Here is a 3,497-nt window from a genome sequence, read left to right as displayed (position 1 = left end):
GCTCTCTTTGAACAAGCACTTTCTTAGACCTCAAGTCAACTGTCAGACTTGGAACATGATTTACTGGATAATTTTAATAAAAAAAATGGTTGACATTGCTCAAGGCTGTTATTGACCAACAGAAAGCACCATGGAAATAGAATCCAATGGTTAACTCCTGAAAAGAGATTGTAGGAAGACTGCCGCAAATACAAACTTTACATCACTAACAAATCTAGGAAGAGATGCTCTGCACATATTTCTCTGAAAAGAGATGCTCTGCACATATTCATCAGAATATAACAATACTTGTGTGTTATTTTCAACTGTCGAGAAGTTAACAAAAACAATTGTGCATATTTTTTTCAGATTGGATATATCTTGTCAATCACAAATAACTCACATGGAATCACCAAGGGAAGGGGTACTGAATGTAATGTCAGAAATTAGCTTTAGATTAGATAGAATTAGATAGACAATATAACTCTTGACTAAATCTAAACTCTTCATATGTGGCTTGAGCACTCTGCCTGACTTTTTAAAATCTGTTTTTCACATTGCATAAGATGATCAAATTGTAAATGCATCATTGCAGTCTGGCACATTTCCTAAGTGTCTGAGAGAGATTACAAGCAACATGCATTGCGACGTGTGGAGGATTGTGCCATAAGTCAGAAGACAGAAACAACACTCACTATTAGCACATGCACATACCAGCACTACATGCAGCTACAAGACACTTCCAAAGTACTGTACATTGTGGTAGACTAGAGCATGAACTAAAGACTACACAAAGCCATTGTGGGGAGGAACTATACAGCTAAAGAGCATTTCTGCAGGACAGGTTTCACCTTTGAAATTGGAGAATGGTTGGCCATCAGGCACGTGAAACAGAATCTGCAAGGGGATGCGGTAGCCCAGCTCCCAGCCTACACTAATGTCTACACCTGGGACCAGGGATTGCCTCTGAAAGCAAAAACCAAACCAATGAAACACTACCAAATCATGGAGAAAGCCTTGTGCCTTTTAGTAATAAAACAACAACATAATGTACCTTTTACAACTTTGTTTTATTCCCTTTTACAACTTTAGACTGAAAATTAAACTAAATAGGTTACAAAGACTGTAAAAAAACAGTAGTCGTTTCATTAAAACAAGTCTGCTTTTTAATAACAGGGGACTCCAGCAGGTGTATTACACACCTGAATGTAGCTGTCAGAAAGCACTCCCTGGCACAGTAATGGTTTCTGTATTTTTAAAATGGCCACTAGATGGCTCTGTGCCCTTTTTGATTTCATGTTTTGGGAATTTCAGGTGCAGGAAGCACTGCCATACCTAACCCTAACCCTATAGCACCATGAAGTCGATGGTTCAAAAGACTATCAATATATTTGCAGTGGCACTTTTTACACAAAATCCTTTATGATAAAGTAGGCTGGTCTTCTTTAGCAGAAAGGAGAGATAAACATGGTATTTATTTACAAAGCTAGAGTAATGTTGGGAAGTTGTATTACAAATACTGTATGCTTGATTGGAATTCTGGTCGGACCAGATGGAATTCTATCAGACCAGATCAAATGACTGACTGATGCTCAAGGTTCCTCATATTTATTCTGAACTGCTAAACTCAGCCTTTTGCTATAATGCCCCTCCTTGAATAATCTTCAACAAGTTACAAGTTCAACAATCTTTAACTTGTAAAAGTTATTGTGCCGTCTATATCTCCTACAACAACAAGGCGCAAATCCCTCGAACAGGTGGTAAATCAAAGATTTCAAATGAACGAGGGAACAACATGTCACAATGCAACACGCTGTTTTCCCTTGATGAAAGTGAAACCATGAGTTTCCCACATCTCAACTTGGCCAAAGTTTTCAGAAATAATCGTTTTCAGTGATAAAACCTCATTGAAATAATATGCATTTTCCATGTGGGGTCTTAGAAGCCATCTGTCTCCTAGCCACAGCGTTTTTGTTGCAAACATAATCAACCTAAGCATGCTTAGATGACGTGATAGATGAGGCTGTTGCACCTGTCCATCATTGAGCAATGCCAGACCGAACTTCCCGACCTCAAATGTTGTGGGAGGGACTAAGTTTGGCTGGCACCCAGGCTAGGCGAGGGGCATGAGAGTTGTAAACATTCAACATTTTGGCTAAGTCCCCTCAAACTTGCCAACTGCAGCTTTAATGAATTTCCGAGATAAAGGTTGAATGAACCACTAAATAAAAATAAACGTGGTGCGTGTCAGGGTGCTACAGTAAGCCTCAGAGTGTTATCTGTTTCAGCGCAAATAAACCTGTCGACCCACATTATATGCTCGAACTAATGATATCATCCAGGAGTCATGTGTTCCAGTGAAAAAAAAAACTGTTGGCCAACTTTAGTGTTATGCTCGGAATTTAAAAAGGCAGACCTATCAGTAATATCATCCAGGAAATTAACCCAAAAACTAAACTAGTTGCATTCTGCAAATGGTTCTGTGGTGATTGTATTGCAGAACTTGCAGAGTGTTACAAGGAGTCACATGTGTTTCAGTGCAAAATAACCTGTCTGCTCTATTTATTATGTTTGGAACTTGGACAAACAATGACTCAACATATTTCTCTACATAAACCCAACCGATCCATAAACCACATTATTGGTACTATATAATATACAAAGTTATAACTTATAAAGTTGTATGTTTTATAGAAAAGGATTCTTGTACGTTTTCTTCTGACCAAGTACTAAACTAGCTGCATTGTGCAAAATGTGTCTGTGATTATTTTATCACTAAGCAGTAAATGTGTTACAATAAGCGCATGAGAGACATGTTGTGTATAACTTTTCTCTGCATAAACCACACTGAGAATCAAATGATGTTACCTGAAATCAGGTTAACTGTTTGCAATATATATTAAGGTAAATCTTTTTTGTTCAGTTGCATCAGAAACTGCAAATCACTTTTCTTTTTAATAGCAAAGACATAAAAGTCATCATAACTAGCATATCTAGCACATGTTACTACACATGAGTATGAATATATCAGCTATTTTTACTAAAATGTTATAACAAATTTGCCCAGATGTGATGATATTTTTTCCCCAGTACCACAGATATCTGGAGACTGAGAGATCATGGTCAGGAAACAGGCTTTATTCTTTCAATGATACACATCAAGGGAGAGAGATAAGTTTCACTAAGAGGATTCACATGTACAGTGTCTGTACAGTTCCTGGAATAATCTTCAAAGCACTATAAAAATGAACTCTCTACTTTTCTATGTGGACTACCCTTAATGAACTTTTGAGAATAAATAAAGGTCGAATTAACAAATAAATAAAAATAAATGTGGTGAGTGTGTCAGGGTGTTACAGTAACACTCAGGGAGCCATGTTGTGTTTCAGTGCAAAATAACCAGTCTGCTCACTTTGTAATGTTTGGAACTTGGACAAACATGGACTCAGGGAACATATTTCTCTATACATAAACCCAACCAACCAATAAACCACATTGGTATACATATGCTAAGTTAA

At 37.4% G+C, this 3,497-nt stretch overlaps 1 protein-coding gene across 1 annotated transcript in view; it reads right to left on the bottom strand.

Annotated features, from left to right (window-relative positions):
• Positions 1-3,096: 3,096 nt before the first annotated feature.
• The window catches only part of LOC143127593 (macrophage mannose receptor 1-like), a 20,201-nt gene continuing 19,800 nt past the window's right edge, over positions 3,097-3,497 (bottom strand). Inside the window, exon 8 of the mRNA XM_076289176.1 lies at positions 3,097-3,497. This exon is cut by the window's right edge and continues 486 nt beyond it. The gene's annotated coding sequence lies outside the window, so the exon portion shown is untranslated.

Source organism: Alosa pseudoharengus, unplaced genomic scaffold (assembly GCF_046254945.1).
Source record: "Alosa pseudoharengus isolate Yale_2024_CS ecotype anadromous, Long Island Sound unplaced genomic scaffold, YU_APseudo_1.1 YU_APseudo_1.1_scf_17, whole genome shotgun sequence".
In the NCBI taxonomy this organism is placed as follows: domain Eukaryota; kingdom Metazoa; phylum Chordata; class Actinopteri; order Clupeiformes; family Clupeidae; genus Alosa; species Alosa pseudoharengus.
Note: the sequence above shows the minus strand (reverse complement) of the source record. Positions and strands in the feature narration are given on the sequence as shown.